Consider the following 17396-nt stretch of genomic DNA (forward strand, 5'->3'; position numbering starts at 1 on the left):
TATATCAACCAGATAAAGTTGTATCTGGCCCAGATATGGATGGCAAAAAAATTAGCCAGATAAACTTTTATATGGGCCATAAAAGTATATCTGGATTTTCTTTATATCAACCAGATAAAGTTTTTCTGGCCCAGATATGGATGCAATAACATTTAGCCAGATCATATTTTATATGGGCCATATAAAAGTTTATCTGGATTTTCTTTATATCAACCAGATAAAGTTTTATCTGGCCCAGATATGGATGCAATAAAATTTAACCAGATCAAATTTTATATGGGCCATATAAAACTTTATCTGGATTTTCTTTATATCAACCAGATAAAGTTTTATCTGGCCCAGATATGGATGCAATAACATTTAGCCAGATCAAATTTTATATGGGCCATATAAAAGTTTATCTGGATTTTCTTTATATCAACCAGATAAAGTTTTATCTGGCCCAGATATGGATGCAATAAAATTTAACCAGATCAAATTTTATATGGGCCATATAAAACTTTATCTGGATTTTCTTTATATCAACCAGATAAAATTTTATCTGGCTCAGATATGGATGCAATAAAATTTAACCAGATCAAATTTTATATGGGCCATATAAAACTTTATTTTATATCAAGTTATATCTGCTCAATTTTTTATCTGGCCAGATATAAATTCCAGATCTGCAGCAGATCTGGCCCAGATTGAAATTCCAGATCTGGGCCAGATCTGGATTTTTATATCTGGCCCAGATCTGGGATTTCGGTATACAGCTTATTACCAACTCTTGTTTTGGGTAGTAGTGACTCCAATTTGGAATAGTAGCACCTTCCGGTTAGGGTAGTAGTAGTAACGCCGCAAAGTTATAGTCGCATCGCCGCCTGAAGTTGAAGTAGCGTCGTCTGTTGAAAATAGTAGCAGAGCCACCTTTTTACAGAAGCATCTTCAGTCAGGAGTAGTAGCACGATCTGGTTAAGGGTTGTAGCAAGGAGGTTCCTGGCAGAATCTCCTTGGTTGTATAGCACATCCTGTTTTGGGTAGCTTCAGATCCTGTGATATTTCGGCGTTCCATACGAATGATCTGTACAACGCGTATCATTGTTTAGACTTTGTACCATAACCAGTGTTACCAGAGTTAGCGTTTTTACACTAGATCTAGCGTTTTTAGTCATTTGTGGGGTTCTAGGGCACGTTTTTTCTAATTTTGGTAATTCTACCGTTTTTTGCCTAAAACTAGTACAATTTATCAAAAATTGACCACTTTTCAGATTATTTAGACAAAATTCTTACTTGGAGACCCATCCAAATTTATTTTGAGTATTTTTGCCCAATATTCGGAACTTCCTACCGAAAATTTCCATATTTTTTTCAAATTTTCTGGGTCAGACTATCACTCAAATCAACTATTCAAAATCTATTTTGTGATCGGTGACCATTCATCCTACGAATCTGTGCTAAATTGACTCCAAACAACACGAATGTTAGAGAAACTACCATGTAGCGTTTTCTAGGGTTTTATTTTCGCAAATCTAGCGTTTTTTCGTCAACTTTCGCTGGTAACGCTGACCATAACTATCTCGTGATTTCACCGGTGTGAAGTTAGATACTTATTCCCCGTTCCTCGTTCGATATTCGCGAATGAGTAACTGCTACCGATTCAGTTACGTATTCGACAATAGTATCGACGTAACACCTCTGGCAAGGCAAAAGCTTTCTTACAAGATGATCAGCATTTGGTCGTGGTAAGAGGTTCATCTATGGGTCATATACTCGAATGAATATTTAGAAGAATACCATAATGCATCTTTTCCGGTCCGAAGAGTTCTTGACCAACTAAAATGACCAGTACTTCATCAGTTTCTAAATTAATGTAACGGGACCTGAAAAAAATCACTCTAGGCCCTAATCAAGACTAGCACGCCTTGGACCACCTAACCAATGGGTCATAGGAATTCTTAACACATTGTAGAAGGATACCATAATGCGTCTTGACCGGTCCAAAGCGTGCTTGACCAATTAAAATGACCACTAAATCAACAACTTTTTAAAATAAATGTTACAGGAATTGAAATAAAAAACATTTGGGCCCTAATCAAAACCAGCACGCCTTGGACCACCCAACCAATGGGTCGTATGAACTCTTAAGTCATTGTAGAAGGGTACCATAATGCGTCTTGCACGGTCCAAAGCGTGCTTGACCAATTCAAATGACCATTAAGTCATTACTTTTTTAATGAGTGAAAGGGGACCACGAAAAAGCTTTGGGCCCTAATCCATGCAGCACGCCTTGGACCACGAAGCCGATGGTTAACATGAACTCTAGGGACATTGTAGAAGGGTACCATAATGCGTCTTGCCCGGTCCAAAGCGTGCTTGACCAATTTAAATGACCATTAAGTCATTACTTTTTTAATGAGTGAAAAGGGACCACGAAAAAGCTTTGGGCCCTAATCCATGCAGCACGCCTTGGATCACCAAACCGATGGTTAACATGAACTCTAAGGACATTGTAGAAGGGTACCATAATGTGTCTTGCCCGGTCCAAAGCGTGCTTGACCAATTCAAATGAGCACTAAATAATTACTTCTTTATTGATTGTAACGGGACCACAAAAAAAGCTTTGGGCCCTAATCCATGCAGCACGCCTTGGACCACCAAACCGATGGTTAACATGAACTCTAGGGACATTGTAGAAGGGTACCATAATGCGTCTTGCCCGGTCCAAAGCGTGCTTGACCAATTTAAATGACCACAAAATCATTACTTCGTTAATGAATGTTAATGGACCTGCAAAAATATTTAGGCCTCAGTCAAGACCAGCACCCCTCGGACCACCCAACCAATTGGTCATATAAATTCTTAGGACATTGTTGAAGAGTTCCATAATGCGTCTTACCCGGTCCAAAGAGTATTTGACCAATAGAAACGACTAATGCACAATCATTATCCAGTACATTCATCAATATCTTCTCTTTTGAATTTCAACTGTACGTCTGTACCAGTCTGGTGATACAAAACAAAAGCAACACCTTTGGCTCGCAAGTTTAATGCTAATTGGTGCTTTACAATCATCAGCATACAAAGTTTCCTTCCCATTCCGGAGAAACTCACGCGAACTCTTTCTTTTTTTTTTTGGGGGGGGGGGACCTTAGCGCAACCACATTTTCAGAATGAAGTGATTTCTGTAGACTGGCAACGAACTGAACACGTTTTTCAATGTTTTAATTATTCGTTCATAGAACTTAATTTTATTTCTTTCATTCATTTCACCCGTCAACCCTTCACATATTTACAGATTTAAAGAACAGAGAAGTGTTCTTGCCTCTCTTCTTGAAAGTGGTTTTGAACGCTTTAACCCCCTTCGTAGATTCTGAAAGATTCCACTGCTACATTCTAGAGCTGACCATGGAGCTATAAACAGACAATCAGTCATCTCGGGTCAAGAGGAGATAAACTGACTTTAATAGTTTATTTAGCAAAATAGTCTTCAAGTGAAATAGGTCTACCCAGACATATATTTTATGCCGAAATCCCTTTCTGATTTATTTATGATCTCCATTAGCCATAGTTGGTAATGAACCATCCAAGTTACCCTATAGTGCCATTCTATGCATTTTGATTTTATCGTGTTCCCATGCATGTGCTTGTTCTTTCTCTTAGTGATTTTTCAATGGAAAGTTTCTCTTGGGAGTGTAGAAGGCAGATCCACCATAAGAAGTCTCACTGGGTTTATTCCAACTAAACATAGACCAGAGTTAGTGTGATTTTTTAGTTGATTTCCTTTCATTCAGTTCTACCTAAATATTAATTATAACTTCAATAATCTAGACAGGGACGTCGCTAGAGGGGGGTGTGGGGTGTCTCACCCCCCCAATCTTGGTAAAACTGACGATAGTTGGAAAATTTTAGTGGGACAGTCGGAATTTCCGACTGTCGCACTCTAATTTTTCCGACTGGCGCACTCTAATTTTCAAATATTCTTGTAGTGACCTAAAATTTTCGGTCAAAATTGACCTTGAATCAGTCATATTTACTACGATTTCCTTGTCACAATGAGAAATTGTATGTCGTGATATTTATACTCCACCATACAAAACTTCATATGATTTTGAATACTCAAAAAAAAAAAAAATGCTTAATACAACTACTGCACAACACATACGATTAAAACGCTCAATGCTAATCTACGGAAGCTTAAAAATGCCATCAACATAAGAAAAACTTTGCCCCAAAAGGTGAAATTTTTCTGTAAATTGTTTAGATAACAAATTTTTATCGAAAAAAAAAAACAGAAAATGTTGCATTGCTTACTTGCTTTAAATGAGTTATTGAACAATTTTGTGAAAAATGTTTAAAATCAAATCTCGTCAATTAGTCATTTTTTGCTGCAAAATGTTCAATTGTTCACTTCATTCCATATGAGCAATTGAAACATTTTCTGAGAAATGTTTAATTGACAACTTATCTTATCTCGTCAATTGGACATTTTTGGCAAAATGTTCAATTGTTCACTTCATTCCAATTGAGCAATTGAAAAAATTTCTGCAAAATGTTTAATTGACAACTTATCGTATAACGTCAACTCAACATTTTTCTGCAAAATGTTTAATTGTTCACATCATTCCAAATGCTCAGTTGGAATGAAGTGAACAATTTTTTTTTATTCATGTGAGTGATAAATAGCCCCACCCCCACCCCCAAGAAAATAATATTAAGCGCGCTAGGAAAAAGCACTGTATTTTCTGTAATTCACTATGTCGTCGAATATAATTTGTTGAAAAAAAAAGTTTCCCCTTTGTTACATTGACATAGCTTTTTTAGTCAGTAGTCTATGTAGCTTACCAAGCAGATAACTTGTACTCAGTTGCTTACTCGCTTAACCAGAGTGATTAATAAGTTTGTGAAGTGAGGGCCAGTGGTACAAATGTACCGAGAAAAGTTTGGAACAAAAGTGCAGTCGCGAAAGATAGGGTGTCTGACTGACACTGACCGTATCGTTGACGAGTATAGTGCCGGGGGGGGGGGGGGGACACAAGGCAGCAGTCGGATTTCTCTGGCTCCAAAACCCATCTAGTTGGAATTTCAGCCAATAAACCCCCAATCATCAGTCCTTAGCTACGTCCCTGAATCTAGCTATACAAATTTTACACAAAACACATTCAATCCATTAGCAAAAGTGCTAGATTTAAGGTCAATTTCGCGTTTGTTAATTTAAGTCAAAATTACACTTTCAATCACTTACAATTGTATTTAATTAATGTATTAATTCTTCGGTAAATATCAATTAGGCTATATGCTGAGTCAATTATGGAAGTATAGAAGTCAAGAGAAATATTACATGCTTAATATCCAACCCCACCCCTCCCCATTTATTCTCTGATTGGATTGAAATATACTTGCAGAAGAGAAATTTTCATGCCAAATTACTCTAATCTGGTAGAATTGATACACTTTTACCAATCTATGTGCAAAGATGTTCCATACACTATTACTCAATACTTCATAAGATAAATTTGAAGGAGCGGAATAAAGGACCATGCGTTCTGATTGTAATTGAATGATTCATACAGGATGTTTCCTAGAAGTTTTCTCTCGTAAAAGAGCGCTTGAACATTAGGCTCGAACTAATTGATACCGATGAACGAGCTGACTGCCTACCGTCATTTAACGTCCATGGAATTACCTTTAAAAGGCTGAGAGTTCATATTTATCATAGCGTGATTGCTCCCTTGCGTCGAACCATTAAAATTGATAGATAGCTGAAATAATCTGCAGCATGTTGACAGTTTAACTGCTTTTTTGCATTTGTATTCCCAAATGAATGAAATATCGGAATATCTTTCCTTCTATGAATGTCTCTGACCCACGTTAAAGTGATATTGTTCAATAATTGAACGTTACTGCATGTACCATTAATGCATGGTACTTGGTAGGCCTATATAAGGGATGGTTTATTTCTTTGATTGTTTGTCCGGCTGTAAGCTTCATATGCTTCATTGGGCTATCATGACAGTGCATGCCTGCTACAAGCCTGCTACAAGCCTGCTACAGCCTTGCTACGGCCTTGCTACAGCCCAAGAAAGATGCTGTCGCTTTATGCCATCGTGTTCAAATATCTGCCACATTGCAATTTTTCCCTTTTGATTAGGCTGAAATTTCGTAAGTGGGTAAGTTAAAGTGTTATATGCTAACATATCGATGAATTCGGAAGTCATTTAGAGGCTTTCTTAAATTGTAAAAACTTTCCGACAGAATTTGGCCATGTATATAGACATGCGGCCATTAATTAGAATGCACTTAAAACGAGTTCTCTCTTTTTCATTCCTTGAGGGTCCAAAGTGCAATTTGTAATGCTACCGGTTGACACTAAACGCACGATACATAACATATGAGATGGACATATATTTAAGAAGTGATGATGTAGTGGGCATTTGAATTGTTCAAGCATTCTTTGGACCGGGCAAGACGCATTATGATACTCTTCTACAATGTCCTTAGAGTTCATGTTGACCATCGGTTTGGTGATCCAAGGCGTGCTGCATGGATTAGGGCCCAAAACTTTTTCGTGGTCCCGTTACACTCATTGAAGAAGTAATGATTTAGTGGTCATTTAAATTAGTCAAGCACTCTTTGGACCGGGCAAGACGCATTATGGTACTCTTCTACAATGTCCTTAGAGTTAATGTTACCGATTGGTTAGGTGGTCCAAAGCGTGCTGCATGGATTAGGGCCCAAAGCTTTTTCGTGGTCCCGTTACACTCATTGATGAAGTAATGATTTAGTGGTCATTTAAATTGGTCAAGCACTCTTTGGACCGGGCAAGACGCATTATGGTACTCTTCTACACTGTCCTTAGAGTTTATATTACTCATTGGTTAGGTGGTCCAAGGCGTGTTGCATGGATTAGGGCCCAAAGCTTTTTGGTGGTCCCGTTACACTCATTGATGAAGTAATGATTTAGTGGTCATTTTAATTGGTCAAGCACTCTTTGGACCGGGCAAGACGCATTATGGTACTCTTCTACAATGTCCTTAGAGTTCATGTTAACCATTGATTAGGTGGTCCAAAACGTGCTGCATGGATTAGGGCCCAAAGCTTTTTGGTGGTCCAGTTACACTCATTAAAGAAGTAATGATTTAGTGGTCATTTATATTGGTCAAGCACTCTTTGGACCGGGCAAGACGCATTATGTTACCCTTCTACAAGGTCCTTAGACTTCTTATGACCCATTGGATAGGCGGTCCAAGACGTGCTGGTTTTGATTAGGGCCCAAATGTTTTTATTTCAGTTCCCGTTATATTTATTTAAAAAAATGTTGATTTAATGGTCATTTAAATTGGTCAAGCACTCTTTGGACCGGGCAGGACGCATTATGGTACTCTTCTAAAATGTCCTTAGAGTTAATGTTACCCATTGGTTAGGTGGTCCAAGGCGTGCTGCATGGATTAGAGCCCAAAGCTTTTTCGTGGTCCCTTTTCACTCATTAAAAAAGTAATGATTTGATGGTCATTTAAATTGGTCAAGCACGCTTTGGACCGGGCAAGAAGCACTATGGTACCCTTCTACAATGTCCTTAAGTTCATGTTAACCATCGGTGTGGTGATCCAAGGCGTGCTGCATGAATTAGGGCCCAAAGCTTTTTCGTGGTCCCTTTTCACTCATTAAAAGAGTAATGATTTAATGGTCATTTAAATTGGTCAAGCACGCTTTGGACCGGGCAGGAAGCATTATGGTACTCTTCTACAATGTCCTTAGAGTTAATGTTACCCATTGGTTAGGTGGTCCAAGGCGTGCTGCATGGATTAGGGCCCAAAGCTTTTTCGTGGTCCCGTTACACTCATTAAAGAAGTAATGATTTAGTGGTCACTCTTTGGACCGGGCAAGACGCATAATGTTACCCTTCTACAAGGTCCTTAGACTTCCTATGACCCATTGGTTAGGCGGTCCAAGACGTGCTGGTTTTGATTAGGGCCCAAATGTTTTTATTTCAGTTCCCGTTATATTTATTTAAAAAATGTTGATTTAATGGTCATTTTAATTGGTCAAACACTCTTTGGACCGGGCAAGACGCATTATGGTATCCTTCTACAATGTGTTAAGAATTCATATGACCCATTGGTAAGGTGGTCCAAGGCGTGCTAGTCTTGATTAGGGCCTAAAGTGATTTTTTCTGGTCCAGTTACATTAATTTAAGAACTGATGAAGTAGTGGTCATTTTAGTTGGTCAAGAACTATTTGGACCGGGCAAGATGCATTATGGTACCCTTCCACATAGTCGTTAGAGTTCATATGACCCACGGGCCATTGATGAAACCTCTTTCCACGACCAAATGTTGAACATCTTGTAAGAAGCTTTTGTCTTGCCAGAGGTGTTACGTCGATACCATTGCCGAATACGTAACTGAATAGCTAGCTCAGTTACTCATACGCGAATATCGAACGAGGAACGGGGGAATAAGTATCTAACTTCACACCGGTGAAATCACGACCGGTGTGAAGTTAGATACTTATTCCCCGTTCCTCGTTCGATATTCGCGAATGAGTAACTGAGCTGCCTATTCGGTTACGTATTCGACAATTGTATCGACGTAACACCTGTGGCAAGACAAAAGCTTTCTTACAAGATGTTCAACATTTGGTCGTGGAAAGAGGTTTATCTATGGCCCATGGGTCATATGAGCTCCAATGACTATGTAGAAGGGTACCATAATGCATCTTGCTCGGTCCAAATAGTTCTTGACCAACTAAAATGACCAGTACTTTATCAGTTCTTAAATTAATGTAAAAAAATTACTTTAGGCCCTAATCAAGACTAGCACGCCTTGGACCACATTTCCAATGGGTCATATGAATTTTTAACACATTGTAGAAGGATACCATCATGCGTCTTGCCCGGTCCAAAGAGTGCTGGACCAATTAAAATGACCATTAAATAAACCTTTTTTTAAATAAATGTAACGGGAACTGAAATAAAAATATTTGGGCCCTAATCAAGACCAGCACGCCTTGGACCGCCCAACCAATGGGTCATAGGAAATCTAAGGACCTTGTAGAAGGGTAACATAATGCGTCTTTCCCGGTCCAAAGAGTGCTTGACCAATTTAAATGACCACTAATTCATTACTTTTTTAATGAGTGTAACGGGACCACAAAAAAGCTTTGGGCCCTAATCCATGCAGCACGCTTTGGATCACCAAACCGATGGTTAACATGAACTCTAAGGACATTGCATAAGAGTACCATAATGCGTCTTGCCCGGTCCAAAAAGTGCTTGACCAATTTAAATGACCACTAAATCCTTACTTTTTTAATGAGCGTAACGGGACCACGAAAAAGCTTTGGGCCCTAATTCATGGAGCACGCTTTGGACCACCTAACCAATCGGTAACATGTACTCTAAGGACATTGTAGAAGAGTACCATAATGCGTCTTGCCCGGTCCAAAGAGTGCTTGACCAATTTAAATGACCATTAAATCATTTCTACATCATCGAGTGTAACGGGACCACGAAAAAACTTTGGGCTCTAATCCAAGCAGCACGCCTTGGATCACCAAGCCAATGGTCAACATGAACTCTAAGGACATTGTAGAAGAGTACCATAATGCGTCTTGCCCGGTCCAAAGAGTGCTTGACCAATTTAAATGACCACTAAATCATTACTTCTTTAATGAGTGTTACGGGACCACGAAAAAAATTTGGGCCCTAATCCATGGAGCACGCTTTGGACCACCTAACCGATCGGTAACATGTACTCTAAGGACATTGTAGAAGAGTACCATAATGCGTCTTGCCCGGTCCAAAGCGTGCTTGATCAATTTAAATGACCATTAAATCATTACTTTTTTAATGAGTGTAACGGGACCACAAAAAACTTTGGGCCCTAATCCATGCAGCACGCTTTGGATCACCAAACCGATGGTTAACATGAATTTTAAGGACATTGTAGAAGGGTACCATAATGCGTCTTGCCCAGTCCAAAGCGTGCTTGACCAATTCAAATGACCACTAAATAATTACTTCTTTATTGAGTGTAACTGGACCACAAAAAAACTTTGGCCCATAATCCATGCAGCACGCCTTGGACCACCAAACCGATGGTTAACATGAACTCTAAGGACATTGTAGAAGGGTACCATAATGCTTCTTGCCCGGTCCAAAGCGTGTTTGACCAATTTAAATGACCATTAAATCATTACTTTTTTAATGAGTGAAAAGGGACAACGAAAAAGCTTTGGGCCCTAATCCATGCAGCACGCCTTGGATCACCAAACCGATGGTTAACGTGAACTCTAAGGACATTGTAGAAGGGTACCATAATGCTTCTTGCCCAGTCCAAAGAGTGCTTGACCAATTTAAATGACCATTAAATCATTACCTTTTTAAATGAGTGAAAAGGGACCACGAAAAAGCTTTGGGCCCTAATCCATGCAGCACGCCTTGGATCACCAAACCGATGGTTAACATGAACTCTAAGGACATTGTAGAAGGGTACCATAATGCGTCTTGCCCGGTCCAAAGCGTGCTTGACCAATTTAAATGACCATTAAATAATTACTTCTTTATTGAGTGTAACGGGACCACAAAAAAACTTTGGGCCCTAATCCATGCAGCACGCCTTGGACCACCTAACCAATGGTTAACATGAACTTTAAGGACATTGTAGAAGGGTACCATAATGCGTCTTGCCGGTCCAAAGCGTGTTTGATCAATTCAAATGACCACTAAATCATTACTTCTTTAATGAGTGTAACGGGACCACGAAAAACTTTGGGCCCTAATCCATGCAGCACGCCTTGGATCACCAAACCGATGGTTAACATGAACTTTAAGGACAGTGTAGAAGATTACCATAATGCGTCTTTCCCGGTCCAAAGAATGCTGCACCAATTCAAATGCAAACTACATCATCACTTCTTAAATTAATGTAACATGATCACGAAGAAAAAGCATTTGGGCCCTAATCAAGACCAGAACGCCTTGGACCACCAAACCGATGGGTCATATGATTTTTTAAGACAGTGTAGAAGAGTACCATAATGCGTCTTGCCCGGTCCAAAGAGTGCTTGACCACTACATCATCACTTCATAAATGAGTGTCCATCTCAAATGTTATGTATCGTGCGTTTAGTGTCAACCGGTAGCATTGCAAATTGCACTTTGGACCCTCAAGGAATGAAAAAGAGAGAACTCGTTTTAAGTGCATTCTAATTAATGGCAGCATGTCTATATACATGGCCAAATTCTGTCGGAAATTTTTTACAATTTAAGAAAGCCTCTAAATGACTTCCGAATTCATCGATATGTTAGCATATAACACTTTAACTTGCTCAAATCACTTACGAAATTTCAGCCTAATCAAAAGGGAAAAATTGCAATGTGGCAGATATTTGAACACGATGGCATAAAGCGACAGCATCTTTCTTGGGCTGTAGCAAGGCCGTAGCAAGGCTGTAGCAGGCTTGTAGCAGGCATGCACTGTCATGATAGCCCAATGAAGCATATGAAGCTTACAGCCGGACAAACAATCAAAGAAATAAACCATCCCCTATATAGGCCTACCAAGTACCATGCATTAATGGTACATGCAGTAACGTTCAAACATTGACCAATATCACTTTAACTCTCCTAACGTGGGTCAGAGACATTCGTAGAAGGAAAGATATTCCGATATTTCATTCATTTGGGAATACAAATGCAAAAAAGCAGTTAAACTGTCAACATGCTGCAGATTAATTCAGCTATCTATCAATTTTAATGGTTCGATGCAAGGGAGCAATCACGCTATGATAAATATGAACTCTCAGCCTTTTAAAGGTATTCCATGGACGTTAAATGACGGTAGGCAGTCAGCTCGTACATCGGTATCAATTAGTTCGAGCCTAATGTTCAAGCGCTCTTTTACGAGAGAAAACTTCTAGGAAACATCCTGAATGAATCATTCAATTACAATCAGAACGCATGGTCCTTTATTCCGCTCCTTCAAATTTATCTTATGAAGTATTGAGTAATAGTGTATGGAACATCTTTGCACATAGATTGGTAAAAGTGTATCAATTCTACCAGATTAAAGTAATTTGGCATGAAAATTTCTCTTCTGCAAGTACATTTCAATCCAATCAGAGAATAAATGGGGAGGGGTGGGGGGGGGGGTGGATATTAAACATGTAATATTTCTCTTGACTTCTATACTTCCATAATTGACTCCGCATATAGCCTAATTTATATTAACCGAAGAATTAATACATTAAATACAATTGTAAGTGATTAGAAAGTGTATTTTTGACTTAAATTAACAAACGCGAAATTGACCTTAAATCTAGCACTTTTGCTAATGGATTGAATGTGTTTTGTGTAAAATTTGTATAGCTAGATTCAGGGACGTAGCTAAGGCATGATGATTGGGGGTTTATTGGCTGAAATACCAACTGGATGGGTTTTGGAGCCAGAAAATTCCGACTGCTGCCTTGTGTCCCCCCCCCCCGCACTATAATCGTCAACGATACGGTCAGTGTCAGTCAGACACCCTATCTTTCGCGACTGCACTTTTGTTCCAAACTTTTCTCGGTACATTTGTACCACTGGCCCTCACTTCACAAACTTATCAATCACTCTGGTTAAGCGAGGAAGCAACTGAGTACAAGTTATCTGCTTGATAAGCTACATAGACTACTGACTAAAAAAGCTATGTTAATGTATCAAAGGGGAAACTTTTTTTCAACAAATTATATTCGACGACATAGTGAATTACCTAAAAATACAGTGCTTTTTCCTAGCGCGCTTAATATTATGTTCTTGGGGTGGAGGTGGGGCTATTTATCACTCACACGAATAAAAAACATTGTTCACTTCATTCCAACTGAGCATTTGGAATGATGTGAACAATTAAACATTTTGCTGAAAAAAAAGTTGAGTTGACGTTATACGATAAGTTGTCAATTAAACATTTCTCAGAAAAGTTTTTCAATTGCTCATATGGAATGAAATAAACAATTGAACATTTTGCAGCAAAAAATGACTAATTGACGAGATTTGATTAGTTTTCAATTAAATATTTTTCACAAAATTGTTCAATTACTCATTTAAAGCAAGTAAGCAATGCAACATTTTTCTGTTTTTTGATAACATTTTATCTTGTTATCTAAACAATTTACAGAAAAATTTCACCTTATGGTTTTTCTTAAGTTGAGGGCATTTTTAAGCTTCCGTAGATTAGCATTGAGCGTTTTAATCGTATATGTTGTGCAATAGTTCTATTAGGCATTTTTTTCGAGTATTCAAAATCATACGAAGTTTTGTATGGTGGAGTATAAAGATCGCGAGATACAATTTCTCATTGTGACAAGGAAATCGTAGTAAATATGACTGATTCAAGGTCAATTTTGACCGAAAATTTTAGGTCACTACAAGAATATTTGAAAATTAGAGTGCGCCAGTAGGAAAAATTAGAGTGCGACGGTCGGAAATTCCGACCGTCGCACTAAAATTTTCCAACTATCGTCAGTTTTACCAAGATTGGGGGGGGGGTGAGACACCCCACACCCCCCTCTAGCGACGTCCCTGGCTAGATTATGGAAGTTATAATTAATATTTAGGTAGAACTGAATGAAAGGAAATCAACTAAAAAATCACACTAACTCTGGTCTATGTTTAGTTGGAATAAACCCAGTGGGACTTCTTATGGTGGATCTGCCTTCTACACTCCAATAGAAACTTTCTACTGAAAAATCACGATAAAACACGATAAAATCAAAATGCATAGAATGGCACTATAGCGTAACTTGGGTGGTTCATTACCAACTATGGCTAATGGAGATCATAAATAAATCAGAAAGGGATTTCGGCATAAAATATATGTCTGGGTAGACCTATTTCACTTGAAGACTATTTTGCTAAATAAACTATTAAAGTCAGTTTATCTCCGCTTGACCCGAGATGACTGATTGTCTGTTTATAGCTCCATGGTCAGCTCTAGAATGTAGCAGTGGAATCTTTCAGAATCTACGAAGGGGGTTAAAGCGTTCAAAACCACTTTCAAGAAGAGAGGCAAGAACACTTCTCTGTTCTTTAAATCTGTAAATATGTGAAGGGTTGACGGGTGAAATGAATAAAAGAAATAAAATTAAGTTCTATGAACGAATAATTAAAACAAAAACGTTTTCAGTTCGTTGCCAGTCTACAGAAATCACTTCATTCTGAAAATGTAGTTGCGCTAAGGTCCCCCCCCCCCAAAAAAAAAAAAAAGGAGTGCGCGTGTGTTTCACCGGAATGGGAAGGAAACTTTGTATGCTGATGATTGTAAAGCACCAATTAGCATTAAACTTGCGAGCCAAAGGTGTTGCTTTTGTTTTGTATCACCATACTGGTACAGACGTAGAGTTGAAATTAAAAAAAAGAAGATATTGATGAATGTATTGGATAATGATTGTGCATTAGTCGTTTGTATTGGTCAAATACTCTTTGGACCGGGTAAGATGCATTATGGAACTCTTCAACAATGTCTTTAGAATTCATATGACCAATTGGTTGGGTGGTCCGAGGCGTGCTGGTCTTGACTTGGGCCTAAAATTTTTTGCAGGTCCATTAACATTCATTAACGAAGTAATGATTTAGTGGTCATTTAAATTGGTCAAGCACTCTTTGGACCGGGCAAGACGCATCATGGTACCGTTCTACAATGTTCTTGGACTTCCTGTGACCTATTGGTTAGGTGGTCCAAGGCGTGCTGGTCTTGACTGGGGTCTAAAGATTTTTGCAGGTCTATTTACATTCATTAACGAAGTGATGATTTAGTGGTCAGTTTAATTGGTCAAGCACACTTTGGACCGGGCAAGACGCATTATGGTACTCTTCTACAATGTCCTTAGAGTTCATGTTAACCATCGGTTTGGTGATCCAAGGCGTGCTGCTTGGATTAGGGCCCAAAGTTTTTTTGTGGTCCCGTTACACTCAATAAAGAAGTAATTATTTAGTGGTCATTTGAATTGGTCAAGCACGCTTTGGACCGGGCAAGACGCATTATGGTACCCTTCTACAATGTCCTTAGAGTACATGTTAACCATCGGTTTGGTGATCCAAAGCGTGCTGCATGGATTAGGGCCCAAAGACTTTTCGTGGTCCCTTAACACTCGTTAAAATAGTAATGATTTAATGGTCATTTAAATTGGTCAAGCACTCTTTGGACCGGGCAAGACGCATTATAATACTCTTCTACAATGTCCTTAGAGTTAATGTTACCCATTGGATAGGTGGTCCAAGGCGTGCTGCGTGGATTAGGGCCCAAAGTTTTTCGTGGTCACGTTACACTCATTAAAGAAGTAATGGTTTAGTGGTCATTTAAATTGGTCAAGCACTCTTTGGACCGGGCAAGACGCATTATGGTACTCTTCTACAATGTCCGTAGAGTTCATGTTTACCATCGGCTTGGTGATCCAAGGCGTGCTGCATGGATTAGGGCCCAAAGTTTTTCCGTGGTCCCTTTTCACTCATTAAAGACGTAATGATTTAATGGTCATTTAAATTGGTCAAGCACTCTTTGGACCGGGCAAGACGCATTATGGTACTCTTCTACAATGTCCGTAGAGCTCATGTTTACCATCGGCTTGGTGATCCAAGGCGTGCTGGTTTTGATTAGGGCCCAAAGTTTTTCCGTGGTCCCTTTTCACTCATTAAAGAAGTAATGATTTAATGGTCATTTAAATTGGTCAAGCACTCTTTGGACCGGGCAAGACGCATTATGGTACCCTTCTACAATGTCCTTAGAGTTCATGTTAACCATCGGTTTGGTGGTCCAGGGCGTGCTGCATGGATTAGGGCCCAAAGTTTTTTTGTGGTCCCGTTACACTCAATAAAGAAGTAATTATTTAGTGGTCATTTGAATTGGTCAAGCACGCTTTGGACCGGGCAAGAAGCATTATGGTACCCTTCTACAATGTCCTTAGAGTTCATGTTAACCATCGGTTTGGTGATCCAAGGCGTGCTGCATGGATTAGGGCCCAAAGCTTTTTCGTGGTCACGTTACACTCATTATAAAAGTAATGATTTAATGGTCATTTAAATTGGTCAAGCACGCTTTGGACCGGGCAAGACGCATTATGGTACTCTTCTACAATTTCCTTAGAATTCATGTTAACCATCGGTTTGGTGATCCAAGGCGTGCTGCATGGATTAGGGCCCAAAGCATTTTCATGGTCCCGTTGCACTCATGAAAGAAGTAATGATTTAGTGGTCATTTAAAATGGTCAAGCCCTCTTTGGACCGGGCAAGACGCATTATGGTACCCTTCTACAATGACTTAAGAGTTCATACGACCCATTGGTTGGGTGGTCCAAGGCGTGCTGGTTTTGATTAGGGCCCAAATGTTTTTATTTCAGTTCCTGTTACATTTATTTAAAAAATTGTTGATTAAGTGGTCATTTTAATTGGTCAAGCACGCTTTGGACCTGTCAAGACGCATTATGGTATCCTTCTACAATGTGTTAAGAATTCCTATGACCCACAGGTTAGGTGGTCCAAGGCGTGCTAGTCTTGATTAGGGCCTAGAGTGATTTTTTTTCAGATCCCGTTACATTAATTTAGAAACTGATGAAGTAGTGGTCATTTTAGTTGGTCAAGAACTCTTCGGACCGGAAAAGATGCATTATGGTACCCTTCTAAATATTCATTAGAGTATATGACCCATAGATTAACCTCTTGCCACGACCAAATGTTGAACATCTTGTAAGAAAGCTTTCGTCATGCCAGAGGTGTTACGTCGATACCATTGTCGAATACGTAACTGAATCGGTAGCAGTTACTCATTCGCGAATGTCGAACGAGGAACGGGGAATAAGTATCTAACTTCACACCGGTGTGATTTCTATGGAAGCCACTAAATACTAACCCCTACAGCGGGTCGGACCATTTCGAGTGCCCTCGGAACTCGGTTTCGGGTGCAACTGTGCTCGGCGCTCTCGGTTCCCGAATTACGTTATTTTGCCCAGGTCTCGGAAGTTAGTTGACTCTATGTAATAACTTGTGAGACCTGCTACTCGAGATAGAGATAGATATAATAGCGGTTTGAAACGGTACTTGTAGTTTTTAATATGATATTTGTAAATAACCAGGTCTTGTAGGTTAGTTGACTCTATGTAACAACTTGTGGGGCCTGCTACGAGATAGAGATAGATATAATAGCGGTTTGAAACGGTACTTGAAGTTTTTAATATGATATTTGTAAATAACCAGGTCTTGGAGGTTAGTTGACTCTATGTAACAACTTGTGAGGCCTGCTATGAGATAGAGATAGATATAATAGCGGTTTGAAACGGTACTTGCAGTTTTTAAAATGATATATGTACACAACCAGGTCTTGGAGGTTAGTTGACTCTATGTAATAACTTGTGAGACCTGTTATTTGAATTAAAGATAGATCTAA

The sequence above is a fragment of the Apostichopus japonicus genome, chromosome 16, assembly GCF_037975245.1.
Source record: "Apostichopus japonicus isolate 1M-3 chromosome 16, ASM3797524v1, whole genome shotgun sequence".
Lineage (NCBI taxonomy): Eukaryota > Metazoa > Echinodermata > Holothuroidea > Aspidochirotida > Stichopodidae > Apostichopus > Apostichopus japonicus.